Genomic DNA, 18,470 nt, shown 5'->3' on the forward strand with positions numbered 1-18,470 from the left:
ATATAAAACCTTTTTTCTGAAAAGGGGTGTGTGATTCAGTTGTTTAGAACGCTGTCTGTGGTGAAACAGCATACAGTTGTCAGTCCAAATAGCATTTAAAACAATGGGGCCAGATTCACCACAGAAGGCCTGACGGGGGAAGTTACTGTACCCTAGGCCAGCAAATAACCCCCCGAGTTATCGTTGGGACTCCAAATCCCACCCACTAAGGAGTCTGCTGAGGAGTTACGATAAATAGGCACATCCTCAGTCACTGTCCCAATTTCCCAGTTAGTGCTGTTCTTTTTGGGGGGGCAATGCTAGCTTCCTTTCCCCCCCATGGGAGGTTGCAATTGTTCTCTGCAGCAGCCGTCTGCAAGGAAGAATGTTTGACAGCCGGGCCCTGTGCTTGATTGACTGAGAATCTACTCAGAATAACATCCTGGCTCCAGTACCAAAACGTGTACACACCTACTTGCTTGTGCTTGCTCTCGCTCGCTCTCGCTCACACGCACATTGTTTTCTGGAGAATACAAAAAACAAACAGCTAAAACGCTAGCAAAGAAGCTATATCCTAAAGGCCATTTCAGCTCTGGAACTGCATCTATGATTGCCATTTTGGGCTCTTTAATACTGCTAACCTGCCAGATGAAACCTGTGCATTCAGGCCAACCCTGTGCATTCCTGCAGCCCAGACTGCACATTCAACATTCAGCCTGGCTGTGACCTGCAGTTGTGTATCTTGAGTGCCAGGTGCTGCTGCAGTGCTCGCAGAGCAGGCAGCCAAATGGCCCGTTTTGCTGCCCTGCCTGCTGGATCTGAGCTGGGAAAGAACAACTAGGAGGAGCAGCTGGCTACAAGAAGCAGAAGTGATGGTGGGAAAAGAAGTTCTGGCCTCAGGTTTCCCTACCCCCAGCAGATCCTAGTTGCCCACAGCCCTCACTTACTTTTTTTCCTTTTCCCAGATGCCTTCCCAGCAACCCCACACAAACCCAGCTCTCCACACACACCCAGACTTCTACCCCTGGCCCCAACTTTCCCTCCCTGGACACCTTCACACTGGGCTTTCTCCTGGCTTCTCCATCAACCCTCTGACAACTGCCCAGACACCCCTACAAACACAGCTGTCTTCCCTTCCCCTTCTGTATACAGCCCCCATCTCCCCACCTCACTGGCCATACCTTCCTATCTACCTGCCTATCTTCCATAGATGCCAAGTTTTCTGCTGGTCCCTGTCCAACCCCCCACCCCTGTTTGGGGCAGAAAGTCAAGACCTTCAACAGACCTTTCTAGCCCTATACAAATTGTATGTAGAGATGCAATGTATTTAATAAGCTAATTTGCACGTCTGAAGATAATTTGCACGAAAGGTCATGCATGGAGCTGCACAAAGCTTGGTGCCTATGGTAGCGAGGTAGTATTGTGGCAGTAGCAATGAAGGCAAAACACCATTTAAAAAAAATAGGCATTTTAGGTATTTAGAGTGCTAGTCTCTCACGGCCTTTAAGAGCGATCAGTTGCTGGTACCTCCTCTGCCTTTACAGGCAAAAGGTATAATGTTCATAATTCAGAAACAATGATACAGACACACAGACTTGCTTCTGGCATGGTCTCACTGTCTTCCTCTGTACAAGCGGAGTGTGGCAGAAAGTCTGTGAGAGTCCAGGACTGGGTCACAAGGGCAATACAAGATTGAGAGACGCAAAGTGACTGAGGTAATATCTGTTATTAGACCAACTGCTGTAGGTGAAAGAGACAAGATTTTGGGGGACACAGAGCTCTTCTTCAGGTTTGCTATACAATACTCAATAATCAGGCCAAAACTGCTAGCTATGAATACTCTACAAAAGGGAACCAAATTTTGCCTGGATCCTCACCTTTACCCTGGTCAGATCCACCAAGCGGGGACCCTGCACAGAAAACTCCATTTCTTGCCTTGAGATCTTTACAGATTTTGGAAGATCTGCTGAACTGTGAGGCTGTGGTGCACTATTTCTTTAAATCTGTTAGAGGAAGCCATGCAGGGTCGAGCTGGGACAGGTATGAGGCAAATACTCTGCATTGAAACAGAGATGGAGTAGCATTACGGATAATGTGACTTTCCTTTAATGGAACTTCTCATCTGTGTAAAGGTTCGTCTAAGAGTAATGTTTACAGGCTACCGTTGTTATTTGCTCACATCCGTCTTAAAGTACAGACCTGTCACAAAGAACTTACAATTAATTAGTAACTAGCATTCTGGCCTTAAATACATATAGTGGATAAGATATCAAACCCTGTCGGAATCATAACTACTTTGCATAACACATGCTGTAACAATGCTGATCTGCAATGTTTTCAGAAATTACAATATTTTAAGAGCTGTTTATTTTTAAGGACACTTCATTTGTTCAGCTAAGCAATGTCCACTCCAAATATTTTTCTAGTGCAGTTAATTGTGGTGATGCTCACCTCAGATATTTCTTAAGGTTCAGAATTTTCTTATTGCTTTATTAAAGAAAAAATAGTTGTGGTCTGACCTGAAGCAGACAAAACTCAGTTAAGGCTGAAACTTTTTCCTTAACAAGACCTGTTGCACCTGAAGATAGCACATCTCACATTTTATGTGACATCAAGAATTCTCTAACATTATACATAAACAAATGGGTGGGCAGAGACCAGAGTTTCCATCTTAATTCTGAATTTCCTGGATTTGTTTTTTCAAGTTAAATCAAAAACAGAATAATTTTTCAAGGTCACTATGAAGGGAAATTAGCTGCCTAGCTTCTATGGTGTTTTCACGACCAATTTTCCAGAAGCACTGAAATTGTATCCATTCTAAGAATTAAATAAAAAGATGTTTGTATGTGCGTGCAGGTAAAGGGTACTTACGATTGAAATCTACTTATAAAAATAAGAACATAAAATTTAGATAACATATTATTGAAGTATGTATTTTTCCAGGCTTTAAGACGTGAGAAACTGCTTCCATATTTAATCACATTCAGTACATCTGTATATGATTTTGTAAATATGCTCCAGACATCTGGTCTTCTCTTGGTAATAAATGTTTGCCTGCTCCTAAGACTCAGTGAAGATCTCGTTTATTTTATGATTACAGCCAGTGTGAACGATTGTTATCTGATTATATTAAATATGGATAAATAACAAGTCACTCAAACAATACTGAGTAAATATGTCTGAAATTTGTAATAGATTTAATAGCAATTGAAAGATCATTGCTGATTTAACCACAGAGGCCATCACCTTTCCCAAGCAAAGATGTGAACTACTACCCTTTTTGATTAGGTAGGCCATTTTGTCTGGTTTTAAGCTGGACACTCCTCTTTTTCTATAGTTTTTTCCCCTGTCTGGTACTGAGGTAAAACCAGATGTTTCTGTCTGGAATCATGGACAGGGAACTCCATTTCGAAGAGTGTGCAGACTTGCCCCTGCCGACATGACTCTGTACACTCTTCAAAATGGCATTCCTCACAGTACAATCTGGATTGGTGAACAGCTGCATCCCCTCAATTTCCCAGTCTGGGGTGCCTTTTACACTGCTTTGCTCTGAGAACAACCACTCCTGGCCAGTTCACACACAGGCCTCGCATGGAAAATCACTCCCAGCTGAATTATATGAATGCCCTGGCCAGTCACTCATGAACTACATGCAGGGTGACACCAGCAAACTCCTAGTCCCAGATTTGTCCCCAGAAATGTGCATCTTGTACTGCCCAATTCTCTCCTTCTGGACAATGCAAGCTCATAGAAAGCCAGTCATTTCATCAATGGAAAATGATATGCACAAACCCTGTTGTCTCAAATGGAGGTTCCCAAATATGTCAATTCAAACACACACAATGGTATAGATAAAGCAATAAGACAAGTTTATTAACTACAAAAAGATATATAGATTTCAAGTGATTGCAATTGGTTACAAAATGCAAACTAATAGCTTAACAAACTAAGTGAACTTAAAAGCAAAAAAGTTTTTCTTACCATAAATACAGAGCAATCTGGCTGGATTGCTTCAGCCAGGACCTCCTATCCAGTGCAATGATGCTTCCTTTGTCTTTGAAATGTTGTTGATGTCGTGAGTAGAGATGAGGGGAGAGAAGTGATTTGGGAGCCTCTGTTTCTCATTCTTATACCCTTCTCCCCTCTTTGAAGATTACCTCCAGCTGGGCTTCAGGTGACAGCCAGTCTGTTTACACAGAAAACCCCCAACTATTCCATTGCCAATATGTAAAGTTCTCGCTTGGACCCTTCTTCCTGCCAAAGAATGGCTGCTTAGCCATGTGATAGTCCATGATAGTTCATTTGATTATGATGATAGCTTGCTGGAGCATCAATATGCCTTTTGTCTCTGAAGAACTGGTTTGGGCCTGCTTTTCTAACTTGGGAACATGTCACAGCTATGTTATATAGCAGAATATTATAACTTTACATGCAATGTTGCCACACATTTTACCAGGACAATAATGTTCAGCAGATTATGAATTTTCAAATGATACCTAACAAGGCCTACTTCATGCAAAATTTATCATAGTCTTGTAGAAAGGCTGGACATAGGGTATAGTGTGTCATTGAATGCAGATTTTATGCACAGGGTTACCATGGTTGTGTGTGCAAATCAAGTATTTCAGCATGCAAACAGCCAGTTAAATGTGTAACTGTACTTTTCACTATGCCGATATGCAATCTGCATGCTCAGTAGCACAGTTTCAGTATGTGAAGCAGGCATGCAATTCCATGTACAATTTTGTTTAAAAATTTAAATTAGTATTTTTGATAGACCAACAGTGCTGTGTTCTTCTTAATGCCTTAAAGCAAAGAGTTATCTAGATATTACATTCAGAGATCTGCTTATGTTAATATTGGTGATGATCTTTGTAACAGTAATAACCCACAACATAAGTCATCAGTATTCTTTGACTTTAGAGTCTAGATTACTATTATACTGATGGTACACAAAGATGGATGTAATTTAAAGAGTTAGTTGTGTTGTCTTCTGCCTCCTTTGGAAACACAATAAGAAATATTTTCTACATGAAACGACTGATACACTTTACAGTGGGTATATGTAGGTTTCAGAGGTATTGCTGATTTTGTCGGTATTCCTTCTTTTAAATATAAGGAATATCTCTGAAAGCTATAGAATCTTTCAAAACAGAACCTCATCATTGTAGCCACCAGACTGTAAACTCTTTGGGGCAGGGATTGTCTTTCCATTATATGTGTGTATAACATCTAGCACAATAGGGCCTTTGTCCATGACTGGGGCCCCTAGGTGCTACTGCAATACATATAAATAAGTTATTTGACAGTAAAAGCTTATGGCAAAAAAGCCTACACATTGGAAACATTTAACCTCTTTTATGTAGCATACGGAGCTGAAATAATAGCGCATTTCTGTCAAGTCATAAAAAGACTCTATTTCAAACTATCCATTGTACGAATAAGCAGAGTTGTGCAAAACCTGATCCATTTTGGATGCCTGGGTTTTGGCCTGCACTCTTTATACAGTTTTACCAACTCCAAATTCTGGTTTGAATTTCACGTGAATGTAAACCTACACTCTAAACTACAAACTGGAAACAAAACTTTGCTGAATATCTCCTCTTCAGCTCCCACTCTCAGCTGTTAAAACAATTTTATCAGGGCTCAACCCCCAACACACATACCTTGGGACATGCTTTGGAAAAGGGTGGAGGTTTAATGCTGAGTTTCCTGGCTTTTGCAGATTCACAGGCTTAATGGTGCACTGAAGATATATCATCCTCACATGCTATTGTTTCATATGGATCACAATGTGCTGTAGCTTTTGAAGGACAATAGAATCTGTTTTAGCTCTCAACTATAATAGCAGCCCTGACACCCTCACCCCCTTTCCTGTATCCAGCCCCTGTCTGAAGTAGGCTGTTCTACCCTTGTCAACCACCAACTGCCTCAACCCCCATTTTTCAAAGTCACAAGTGCTGAAAATGGGGTGAGGATTAAACTCTTCTCAGCCCTATCTGTAGTGTAGAGCGTACATGAATGTGAATATTGAGGAAAAATTCTGCCTATATGTCATCCTAAAATAATTTCCGCCAATCTAAAAAAAAAAAAAAATCAGATCCTAATCCTTCTCTGACTCTTACACCAGCTGTATGAACTATTTGAAACTTTGTAATAATGGAGTTACTCTCCCTTTACACTCATGTAACTGACAGAGCCTCAGGACTGGAGTGTGCAATGAAATGCTGACACAACTCCTAAACGGTGGGTGCTGCTGTAATACATTTTGGAACACAATAGGAAAGCAAGATTCATTATTTCATAAATGTACCTCCCAGGAGTACATGGAAAAAGCTGATTTCTAGAAGACAATATGCAGTGGGGTCAATGGCAGAGTCTTTGAGAAGTGTCTGCTCCAACTGACTACACAAAACAAGAGATCTTGCAAGCTGTATACAATAATGCACATAAAGGTTTAATCTGTTGATATAATAAATCCGGACTGAATTGCACTTGATTTAAAAACAGGCAGGGTTCTTTGTTGCTGGGTAAGGAACTGGAAGCTACTAGCAAGAAAACGGATTTAGGGATTCAAGAAGCCAAGGGATGCCAGGAGGGAGAAAGAGAATGGGGTGATTATAAAACGAAACAGATAGTATGTGTGTGAAGTGGCGAGTTGTGTTGGAGTATGAGTTACATGAAGTAAGGCCAAGGGACTGGATGGAAAGGGAGGAAAGCAGATCAGGATTTCGTGTTGTGAAGGAGGGGAAAGGTAAGGAGATAGATGTCCAAAAAAAAGTCTGTGGACAAAAGTTGAAGTCTTTATGAATAATGAGAGGGCAGGAGGGCGAGGCAGGCAACTGGCTTTATAATAAAGCAAAGCAAGGGCTTACCCCCTTCCCCCAATTAATGATAATGAAATCAGCAGCTTCTGCCTCGCTTTAAGGAAACTCTTCATTTCACCAATCCCGGCTGACAGACATACCCTCTCAGCCTGAACTGTAGTGTGCGCGACCCATGGGGGCTGGGGGGGAGAGAACTGGAAGAACTAAATGAAAACTGAGTCCTGGGGAAGTGTACACACAGGTCCGGGGGGTGGGGGGTGAATGGGATCAGGGCAGACCGCGAGGCTGGGTTTAGTAAATGGAGGGTCTAAGGAGGGAAAGGAGGAACGGGCGAGTGGCCGAGAGGAGAGGCTGCCGGCCACGGGGCAGAGAGATCCGCTGCATGGGGCAGCCGGGGGGGGCGGAGGTGGGGGAAGGAGGCACCCGGCTCTGGCAGGAGGAGCATGTTTCTGGGGGGGGGGGCCGCTGGAGGGGCAGGTGGGGAGGAGGAACACGAGCAGGGGGGCGGGCAGGGTGACGCCTGCGGCGGCCGGGCCGGAGTGCGGAGGAGGGCGCTCGGTGCACCCCACCCGCCCCTCCTCTCTGCAGCCGGCGGAGAGCGGCGCGGCGCAGCCCAGCCCGGCCCGGCTCTGCTCAGCTCAGCTCAGCTCAGCCGCGCGGAGCCTTTCCCCCCCCAGCGGCGCCCGGCCGGCAGGAGGCGGAGGATGGTGCCGGCGCTGCCGCCCGCCGGGGCTCGCCTCCCTCGCGGCTCTGCCGCCGCCGAGTGAGCCGACGGGGCGGGGGCGCTGCAGCGGGACTCCGGCCCCGGGCGGAGGGGCGCGCGCTGGGGCAGGGGGACGGGTCCCGACCGTCCGTCCGTCTGTCTGTCTGTCTGCAGGCGGAGGCCAGCTCGGCCAGTGCAGGTAACTGCGGGACCGTGTCCCACCGCCTCGCCCCTCTCCGCAGCCCGGCCAGCCGCTCCTGGCTTTCCCTCGCCTCGCCCAGCGCCGTGTGCCCCGGGGCCGGCAGCGCTCCGCGCCGGAGGCGGGCTGGGAAGCTCTAGCTCGTCGCGTGTCCGTGTCCAGAGCGGCTGGCGCGTTCGGCTTTCAATCAGGCTGGGTTCTGTTTAGCCAAGGGCTTTGTTTGTTTTGGTAGGGTCGTAGTCCGGGCCGATCCTGACTTACAGGGTAATCATGGTTTCGCTTGATTTTTGTTTTTTTTCCCCCTCCACTGCCTCATTCCCCTTTCCCGACTCCAGCCGCAGCCTGGCTTTTAACCCCCGGCGACCGAGGGAAGTGGAAGGCGGGAGGGAGGGAGGGAGGGAGCTGTCGGTTTGAGTGGGAGGTTGGCATTGGAGGGACTTGCTGCTCTGGAATATGGTTCTGATGGTTTATGGTGTGTCTTGTCTTTGCTGCCATATGGCCTTTGATGTCCGAGGGGGAAGATCCCCTAGACTTATTACTTCCATCCTAGCTGAGGTGCTTGATGCAGGTGAGATGTTCCAGCCATTCGTGCTTAACCCTTTCACTGCCTGGAGCGCCCATGCTGCTGAGAACTTGACATACCAGTCTCTGCCAGCGTGGTTATTAATTCAGACACCCTTAAAATAAAGACCTATATTTTCTATGTTGGTCTCTCAGTCTCGGATCTGCTTAATATATTGGGGTGTGCAGGTAGGAATATAGACAGCATGGTGTTTGTGTGTATCACATATTGCACTCTGTGTGTTTTATATAGTGTATTGTCCTGTAAATAGCTGACCACTAATCATATTTAATGGGCAGTCCTTGTTAGAGGAGTCTTTTGTTCCTGACTAACATGATTATCAAAACAATTAAATCTGCCTGGAATAAATAGGGGTCATTTGTTTGATTAATGGACATTAATAGTGCTGCCAGCATTGATTTGCTTAGGGCCAATCCAGTTTTTCCATGCAATTTCTTTATACCAGACCTCTGGATTTCTTTATACCAGACACGCACACGCAGACTGAAAAGTACTAGTTAAGTGGTTGCCACCTCTTTTTTTCCTGTCAGTCATTTAAAGGAAAAGCTCACTCAATAGAAACTGAAACCCTATTGCCAAAGTTATCAGCTTCAGTATATATATTCTAGTGGAACTTGTAAAAGGAAAGGACAAGAGGAGGGACTATAATTCAATGAATGAAGAGCAGATGGGAACGCATTTGCAGAAGTATGAACGAGTGAGAGAACAGTGACTTGGAGGAAAGTTTGAAGACAGAAGAGTTGAAGGTAAACTAAAGGAGGAGGAAAGAGGAGTAAGAAAGAGAGGGTAGAACCAGGGTGGAACAGGAGACAGAGAGACCTATTCTGTTCCTTTCCCTCCCTTTATTTTCTTCCTCTTTACTCCCCGCCTCCCCTTTTGTGGTGACTTGGAAACTTCTCAATCTGGCTATGCAATAGAAGATTCTTTTCTGTAGCTCTTCTATCAATATTTCTCCTCCCCATCTCCCGTTGATATGAACCACTTGCATCATAGACTCCCGTGATTAAAGAGCTGCATTTCTCCATGTTTTCTTATGTCCCCTGACTTCTCCTACAAAGAGCCATGGTTTCTATTGATTGAGAAGGAGAAACTTTTTTGAGATTCCCCCCTAACTTCTATAATCTTTGAAAAGTTTGAGAAAATACAGCTTCTGAGTCTCAGTAGATAACAAATCCTCTGTACTTTTTTGTTTAAAATGTTGGTGGCTGTGAGTTGACTTCTGGTTGATGAAACTACTGGAAAAGAAAGTGACTGGATCTGTAGAAGGAAAAATAATCTTTTTATGCCAAGTCAGGTTTGTTACATTGTTCCATTTGGTTTAAAATGAGTTAATAAGGTCTGAGAATCATGTTTCAATTTGGCAGTCAAAATTGCATGCCATGCAGCCTTGTACTAGCATGAGTATACTGTATCATTAAAATAAAATATTCCAGTGGTTTCAGCAATAGATAGGTACTGACATTAGTTTGAGTCTCAATACAGAACTGGTTACTGTGCTTTCATTTATAAATACACAATTATATAAACTCTTTGATAGGTCCATACTTCAGATTTGTATTTAATACAAACCTGTAAATGACTCAAAAGCAGCTGCTGTTTTATACCAAATACTATAAGCGATATATGATCTTGGGTGGTGGTTGTTCATTTCAGCATTTAGCCAAAATAATTAAGAAAACATGTACATATATACTTCAGAGAGCCCTCTCTTTGTTTGATTGTTTGTTTGTTTTTGTTGATTTAGCGATGTGATGTTCACTTGTATTAATTTTGCTCATTGTTGGGGTAGTGGAAATTGGGTGCTTAACTGTTAATATAAAATTATTGCAGGGAGTCAGTAACTACCAGCTACACAGAGGGAGTTACAGATGAAAAACTTAAGGAGAAAAGTGACTAGTGATATTTCCTTTCCCCTCTGCTTCAAAACAGATGGTTTAAAAATGAAAAACCCCTTCTGAGCCAAAACTTTTGTGAGCTACAAAACTGAAACAGTGATCTGTGCAAGTAGGTAACAAGGAACTCTTGTTAAGAGGTGCGAAGAGATCTAGTCAAGATGAAACCGTTTGTCACTGGGCAGTTTTGCAGTGCATTGTAAATATAAAGGATAATTGCTTTCATGCTAAGAAATGCAAAGAGAAAATTGGACAACTGTTAAGCATTCTTACAGTCAGCACAATGATGAAATTTGTTAGAAAATCTATAATGCAGAGTTGAAGGAGAAATTGTTTGGAACCAAACATTTACATAGGGTTTAAATAGGGCAGACACACAGTGGTGATGAACAGCACAGAGTACCCTAATGAGGGGCAAATTGCTTCAGAAAGGCCTGATGATAATGTAACAGGGTTTTGTGAAGTCTCTGATTGAACTTAACATGGCCAATGTTAAATATAAGTCTCTCGTTTAAACCAATAGAATAATATTTCTTTAAGCAGCTTTCCTCCTTGGAATTGTTTCACTATTTTGTCTTTCAGTTCCCAGATGTTTTGTTCATTAACTTCCAGATGTGCGATATTACTATCAGAAATCTTAAGTGCTGGGGGCTTGGCAGTGTTATGTGGTGTCCTGTCACCGTGCTATCTTTTCATAAAACATATTACAATGCTCTAGCGGTAAATGCAAAAGTTATATATGGTGAATGATTATATGTGAAGATAGCTCCCTTCCCCCCCAAAAAAAATATGGTGTGAAGTTTTGTGTCTTAAGAAAACACATGTCCACTTTCCATAAATAATTGATTCTGATGGGGCAGGAACACCTAGAAGAAGCCTAAGGAATGAAATAGTTACACAGTGGGACTGGTGTCTTTGAAAAATGGCAATGAAAATATAGTTTGGGTTTGCCAACTTTAGCTGTTTCTCTTTAGGGAACGAAAGCTGTATGTATTTTTAAGGGACACTGTCTAAAAATTTCAGACAGTTGTTACAAATAATACCAAAATAAGAAATATATAACTGAAAAAAGTCTGTTCTTTTCAGTCCCTTTACTTTGTTGATTAACTCCTTGTGTATAGTCAGTTTCACTGTTTCCCCTAGTATAGTCACAGTTTCCTCTCTTGTTTGTGAGAGTCTTTTAAACAGCAACAAAAGAGAGAAAACCACTTTTAAAAATAGGATAATATGGTTGCAGATATTAGCAGAAACTACTACTATTACTCTTTTAGTTGATTAGATTTTGAATTGAAAGGGTCCCTTTAATCTCAAGATATCATCCCTTTGAATGGAAGAAGTCTGGGATTGGCACACCCATTTAACTGTTGGAATTAAATTCTGATTGGGAAAAAAATCCATATTATTTCCCAAGAAATCTGTTCATGAGCTATTTTAAGTAATGGTCAAAATACAACTTTCACCATGTGTGTTTTGCAACAGTGTGTCTGCATATGCTATTAAGCAATGTTGTATAAACATGACATTCGACAATATTGCAGGGTAAGAACTGTAGTTAAAGTTTTCAAGTTATTGGGGAACTATTTTTTCATAAAAATATGGAACTTTAAAGGGCTAATCTGAAGGCCATTAAGGTCAATTGCAAGACCCCACTGACTTCAGTGTACTTTGGGTCAGGCCCAAAGTTAGAATTACAATGAGGAAGACAAGATTGCTTCCAGAAAGGAAAGTAGTACTCCATGGAAAAAAGACTGCTGTTTTTGTTTCAAGGGATTTGGGTTATGTTTTTCTGTGTTAAACTTTATGGTATAACTGTTTTAAAAGAAGTGGAAATATTGCCAGTATATTCTTACTGTTTCCACGCTTGTTATAGCAAACCAATGTTAACATGTGAAACAGGTCCAGTATTTTGTGTTGTTTTTTAGTGAAGATGCAGGGGAAACTACGAAAAAAGTCTGCTCTAATATCTCCAGCCCACTTCTTCCTCCCTGTTCCCATTCCGCCCCCAAACTGATTAACAGTATCCCTAGATTCCAATTTCTTGGGAGTGTTGGGTTGAAGCATATGCTGTAGAATTAAAATATGTTCTGCTGCGGTCATGTGTTCCTATTATTCCTAAAAATGTGGATACTATTTTACAAATTTGTAACTTGACCCTGAAAAGTCTATTTTGTATGACAACAATTTGTATGTGCTCCTTTCTCAACTGTCTACTCCATTTTCAGACTGCCATTGCTCTGCTTTTCTGAATGGTGGAACAATATTGTTTCTAAAATCAATATGGCCTAGTCAAAGTTCTGTAGAGATACAGTTTGCTGTGCATGGAACAACTTGTTAATCACGCTCTATGTCTTGCATCCTCTTCTTAGAAAGTTTGCCTTCTTTTTGACCTCCACAATGCAGGCAATTAAATGTATTGGATATAAAACTGTGAGTAGTTTAGTTCAAGTGGTGGTTACTCTAGAGGAAAGAAGAATTAGAATTTCTTTTTAAAAAGAAAACAAATGTTCTACTTCTGACAGACAAAGATGTTACCCATAGACTTGTGTGTCTGCTCAGGTTAAAAGATCCTGGTCGGTAGGCGCGTTGTTCCTCTTTCTGACAGTGTGTGCAGACATCTGGTGTGGATATTGCCACTGACTCTGTTTAGGATGAATGGCCTGGACAGAATCCTGTATTGGCAAATGTGAAGACGCTTATTTTTAAAATTATTATCAGGGAAGTTTCCTGACTAGAAATACTCCCTTTTCTAATGGGGAAATACAGGGCCAAGCATTGTTCCTTGCTGCTTCATAGCCTGTGATTCTCATACAAGCTGCTATATAGATAATCTGTGTGGTGGAAATATTATGAGCGGAGAACAAGAAAACAGTTTGCAGTTACATAAAAAAATGAGACTATAAATGACATTCGAGGGAACGCTGTTTGACTGGGCTCTGTAGCAATAAGAACTAAGTGGTAAAGATTTTTGTACCAATGTAAAGTTCTTTAAACATCTTAGAACCCAGTAAGCATTTGGGAATTTTTTTTAACTTGTATTTGGCATGCTACATACAAACTGGAGGCTATCTTATCCATTAATAAAAGTTTGCAAGTTCAGCATCTTCTTTAAGCTTCTGACTAGGAATATAACAGGCAAAGTTCTCTGAAGTGATTTTTTTTTCTTAAAGCTTACTGGAAAGGGTGCTGGTGAGCTTGATAGTCATGTGGACTGAAATACAGCTAGCAGGAGGCCTATGCATCACTTAAGTCCCACTTACTCCTTGTTTAACAGACTGAAGTGCTGTATGAACCCCTCTGCACAACGTGAATTTCCGACACTGTTTAATGCCTACATTAATTTCTTTGTCTGCTAGAAAATACCTCATACTGTAATACTCACAGGAGCAATCAAAAAAAAAAAAGTTGGATTGAAATCAAAATTGAGGCCATTCCGCATAACACTTTGGAGATTTAAGAGAATGGTAAAATTTGGCAAAGGGAATATATGTTATTTTCCATTGTTTAAGTGTTGTTTTTTCCTTTTGGCTGAGGATATGTAAAATAATGTGTTGGCAGCCTGTCCTATGGTAGCAGTAAGCAAAGACAGTTTTTGGAAATTATTGGCCATTGGAAGATGGCTGGCTCTTGTTTGGATTAAAAAAAAAAGTCTATGGTGTTATCTTTTTATTATGGAGATGTTGATTGCAACCCCATAGTTAAGCTTCATGTGAGTTTTGCACTTAGAGATTCAATCCTCACTTTATATATAGACCAACGTATTATAACTTCTACTATATATCTATGGCTATTTAATATTACTGAGCTTAACACAAATATCAACTTTAGCAATGAGTATGCTATATCTGAACTTCCTGAAGTGTCCAGTTAATACTATATAGCTCACATTAACTACTTCTTTTATTTGAAGGTGTGCATGTGGGGAGAAAGAGAACCTGTATCCTCATCTTCCTGTTGCAGAAACATGCGGGCATAACATGTCTTGCTTCTTTGTTTGAAGTTGTCCTGTTTGTTAGCATGTAAAGGTTCCAGATGAATTTCAGTTGATCTGTCTTGCCTAGAGTACTATGCAGCTGAATCTTCTGTCATTGATGCAGGAACAGTAATCATGGAATTGCCTTGCTGAACTTTCGTTTTGAGTTGTAGTTTCAGGTTTAATGGTGATACTGGTGGTGATTTAATGTTGCTACGTTGTTTGAGGTGTGTATATATATACATATATGTTTGAGTTTTCCTTTCCCTCCAGAACAAGTATTGTATTAGACTACAAATATCAATGACTTAAATCGCTGGTGCAAAAGAATGCAAAGGCCTGCAAATTTCATGTCTATCTGCATGGTTGGGAATTTTAGAAGGGTTCAGGAATTGATCTTGGCAGTTGAATCTCCATATATATATATATATATATAAACTGTTACTGCTACTTTCAGCCAGCAGTGCCAGCACATGAACAAATGGTCTCATGATTACACTTTGTGGGTAACAAAAAGCAATACAGTATTTCAGTTTGCATCAGCTAAGTTTTCAAGGGACATAACTTTTTAAATTTGTGATTCTATTTTACCAATTATATCAGTATCCATTATTCAGATATTGAGGTGTGGACTAGAATGAGGATTTTTTTATTTGTATCTTCCTAGACCATTGGGACTCATCTTTTGATTGTCTGGGTAGTAGAACAGAGAGGTAAATTATATGAGCTTGGTTTTTCTTGCGTAGTTTGTGGTTCTCCAACAACACAGGCAGTGGGACAGGTAGGAGTTGAGTGATTCATTAGAGAGATTAGGTGTGGTTTTTGCAATGTGTAAGTAGTTGTGAGATGAGCTGTATTGAATGGAAAGGGTGTTGGTTTGATGTGGTAAGGAAGCTGTAATGCAGGATGTAAATGGACAATTTGGTAACATTACCCCAGGCAATGTTTATTGCTTTAAACTTAATAGCATGTTGTAGTGCTTACTTGATAGTTCTACACTTCATGTTAATTACTAGAGTATAAAAGATTTTGCATGACAGGTTACGGACATAAACAACAGGTCAGAATAGCATCAGAATCAAAAGAACATAAGACTTATTTGAGAATAGCCTCTCCTCTTATGTGCTCTAGAAATAGTTGTTCCAGAAAGCTTTCACTCAAGTTTGCATTCATAAGAAATTTCAACTACAGCTAACCTGGAATAGATTACTTCAATGTCTGTCCCCCATATTTCACTGACACTCAACAAAAGACGAACCTTGTTCTTCAGATTAGTCCGTTTCAACATCCTTTTCATTGTTGATTAATGCACTATCATATGAAACAAACAAAAGAAAACGTAACAGTTGGAGATGCAGATATTACTGATTCAATCAGATCAGATGAACATTTTTGTTCAACACTGTTTTGCTAGTCAGATGTAAACCTGAAGAAAAAGAAACCACCGAGAAGACAAGAGGAAAATAAGAAAACCAAACTACACAAACACATTGCAAGAAGGCAACACACAAACTGCTCAACCTATGAGATTGTGATTTAACTACAGAGACTATGCCCTGAAAGATGTAGTATGACTAAAATGTACATTGATCTTTTGAATTACTTAGTTTGTTTGCAGGCTTTGATTGGTAGCAGACTGTAAAAAATTTCCTGGAGTTCCATCTACGCTGGCAAAGCTGTACAAAGTGCACAGATTGAACTTCATTACAGGAAACGAAGTATCTTTCCTACAATCAGATTGAAGGGAGTCACTGTTTTCTGCAGTTGCCTGCTACCGTAAAATAAAAACTGGTAGTCTGTATAAAAGGCAGTGAAGACAGAAAATGCATTATCGTGTTGTGCTGCTTCCAGAATCTGCAGCAGTTTCTGGCACTTTCAAAAAGCTGCTCATACTTCCAAAATAAGTAATTAAAAACATATCCTAACTGCTGATATCTTCTGAGGGTCTCTAGATTTCAAGGAACATGGAGTGGGTAGAGAGGGGATGGAAATTTCCAGAGTCACCATGGATAGCTCATTGAAGACAGGTCTGCAGCATCAGTTGAAGTCCCAGTCCTGGAAACGCTTAAACAAGTGTGCAACTTTGCTCGTACAGGTCACCCCCAACCTCCATTGACTTCAATGGGAATACTTGTGAAAATAAAGTAACTAATGTGCTTAAAGTGTTTGCAAGAGAATGGCCAGGGAAAAATTGATCAGTTACTATTTTTTACCCTAACCCATAATCCAAAAACAAGAGGTAACGCAGTGCAATTTAAAGGGTAATGCATTTCGAATAAATGAAATACTGCTCACAACATAGTCAGCCTCTAGAATTCACTGGAAAAATGTCAAATTTTCACCTACAGCTTTTGAGTCGAAGACTCTAAGAGAATTTTTACCATTAGCAACATTCATTTCTATGCAGAGTTAAGACACCAGAAGGCAAACAAATCCCATACTTCAAGGTGTAAAATGTTCACACACAGAGAGAGTGGGAGGAGATCAGGAAGTTCTTTCACCTATCCAACATTTCCCTGCATGAAAAGCAGCAAGACCTGGCATGTATAATAGCTTATAAAGTTTGCAAACTCACTCTTAATACCACCTTTCAAAGAAAAATAGTGGGGAAAAGAAATCATGCTTCTTTCACAGGTTAGAGACTCTTTTTTCTTACATGAACAGTTCACTGACATTCTTTTGAAGCCACTTTGCATTTAAACATTAGATTGTATCCTTTTCACTAGATATCAAACATCTGCATGATAACAGAATATCACAATTCTCTAAACAACTTTGAGGTGGGGCACAGTTAAAGCAAATACACATCTCTTTCCACATCCCCAAACAGCTGTTCAATCAGCAGGCAGAATAAACTACCAAAAAATACAATAATCTGGAAATGATGAAGTCAAGGAAGTCCAGAATTAAAACAAGCCAAACTCCAAACTAGAAATGTAACAGTTGAGTATAGATTTACATGGACTCTCACCATGATGTGCAAATGGGAGTTTAAGTGGTGTTATCTTAAATAGACATTTGCCAACCTCTCCCTGCTATAGCTGTATATTAAAGACTGTCAAGACATTTCTTTAATGGGTTTCAGGCTCACCCTACTGCAGATGCTGTAAACCTTATCAACCTCTCAAAATAAACTGGAAATAAAAAAATACTTTCTGGTGCAATTTACTTTAACGTTTGCATTGGTCAGTTAATTACTCATTTAATGATCTCTGCAGTACTGTATTTTGTGTAGTTAGGCTGGCTAAAGTTTGGCAAGAATTAACAATTGACAATAAAGAAGAATTATCTTAACGACTGGGTTTAGATTCTCTATTCTCATGTCCCTCCCTCCACCCAAGGCCACAAACAAACTTATCTGATGAACAGCAGCGACCCAGAAATAAGATCATACCTTTGATCTTTGGCACAATACAAGGCCAACAAACCAAGTGGCCCAGAACAACCAAAATCCCAAGGCTGATAAATGAAAATTTTCTTTATTTTCTGTTCCTCTCATAGGATGCTGATGGGCACTTATAAATCCTGGATATAATACCGGACTGAAAATTAAGACTGGTTTAGCAACATTTTTAAAGATCAAAAGCAGACTAAAGGGAAATCATCCCCGCCCCCTCCCCACCACGTTGCTTTCTTTAATTTATTCAGTGCCATGACTAAGCCAGTTGTGCCCCAAGCCGCATTTTGGGAGGAGTACACATAGCGGATTAGGTATGAGCTGTCTCAGGAATGTTAAAGAAGCTGCAGTTGCCAACAATATTTATTAGAAAGCGGAAGCGGGAGTCCAGTTTTCATTTTCAGTCTCAGGAAGGTCATGCTAGTCATTCAGGATCTTTAAATACAGATCACTTCCAAAGCTTGTCCTTGAAAGAGGTACTTTAAAAAAAAAAAAAAAAAGAAAAAAAAAGATTCAATGCTCAAATCAGCAAGTGATTTATGTGTGTAAAGAAGTTACGTACATGTTGAAGACTTGCACGATCATGCCATTATTAGGTAGCAACAACAACAAAAGGACAACATTTTTTTTTTAGTATACACCCAACCAAAAAATCTTAGCTCTCAGATAAACCAACTTTAAAATTACACAGGATAGACAGAAGTGGCAAACATTCTGATCAGAAAGTTTGGAAGATGCTCGCCATGGAATTCAAGAGAAAAACTGTAAGTCTGACAGAAAAGTAAGTTGGAGGGACACGGTCATATTTAAAATCAACACTGCTGTAACACTGGTGCTATTTAGTTGACAGCACCACACGTAGTCGATTTCACTGTTTTCCAGTATAGTCAATAAGTTCCCTCTTGTTTGCCTGGGTCTTT

At 40.8% G+C, this 18,470-nt stretch overlaps 1 protein-coding gene across 4 annotated transcripts in view; it reads left to right on the top strand.

Moving 5' to 3' along the window:
* The first annotated feature begins 7,297 nt into the window (after nt 1–7,297).
* Nucleotides 7,298–18,470, top strand: part of LPAR1 (lysophosphatidic acid receptor 1) — a 93,064-nt gene continuing 81,891 nt past the window's right edge. Inside the window, exon 1 of one of the 4 annotated variants that reach the window (XM_067553207.1) lies at nt 7,298–7,708. The gene's annotated coding sequence lies outside the window, so the exon portion shown is untranslated. Of the gene's footprint in view, nt 7,709–8,146; nt 8,277–8,803; nt 9,038–18,470 lie in introns of those variants that run through there. The other 3 variants (XM_067553203.1, XM_067553204.1, XM_067553206.1) reach the window with 3 other exon arrangements.

This window comes from Emydura macquarii, unplaced genomic scaffold, assembly GCF_026122565.2.
Source record: "Emydura macquarii macquarii isolate MOO-44397 ecotype Brisbane River unplaced genomic scaffold, CSIRO-AGI_Emac_v2 contig_1451, whole genome shotgun sequence".
Taxonomy (NCBI): domain Eukaryota; kingdom Metazoa; phylum Chordata; order Testudines; family Chelidae; genus Emydura; species Emydura macquarii.